Below are 552 nucleotides of genomic sequence, written 5' to 3' on the forward strand. Positions count from 1 at the left end.
AATTTTAGCAACAAATTGTGAATTTTACCCACAACTGGCAATGTCTCATATTTTCTTGCATATAGATTGATTTTTTTGTAATTTCTGCTACAAAATTTGATAAGCATAGCAATACTTGCAGAAAATATGGCAACTGAGTCAACTAGCCATTATAAGATGAACACTGATACATATTTATATAAAATTTATTTTCTGTCCGTGTGTATATTCCCTACACATATCTACAATTTTAGCTTGATCGTCGCCAAATATTGAATATATACCAAACAGGGCACGGATTGAACAATATAGAGGTATAGTCAATAATCTCATTTATAACCAATGCTTTAAAAGTTTCTCAGAGTAGGGCAAATTCCCAAAATGGGAGAAAAACCGTTGGGCACAACAATGAAATGAAAAACAAGTCTCAACAATCACTTTCAAAATATTTACTGTGGTTCCCTAGCAATGTGTTTCAGACATACATATGTCTTTACAATGGCTAGTCACTTTTTCAAACCTCCCAGTAATTGAAAAAAACCCGGGCAGCACCGGGTATTATAGCTGGTATAT

Source organism: Pholcus phalangioides, unplaced genomic scaffold (genome assembly GCF_987345545.1).
Source record: "Pholcus phalangioides strain wild (caught in Gottingen) unplaced genomic scaffold, Ppha-v1.0 ptg000012l_1, whole genome shotgun sequence".
In the NCBI taxonomy this organism is placed as follows: domain Eukaryota; kingdom Metazoa; phylum Arthropoda; class Arachnida; order Araneae; family Pholcidae; genus Pholcus; species Pholcus phalangioides.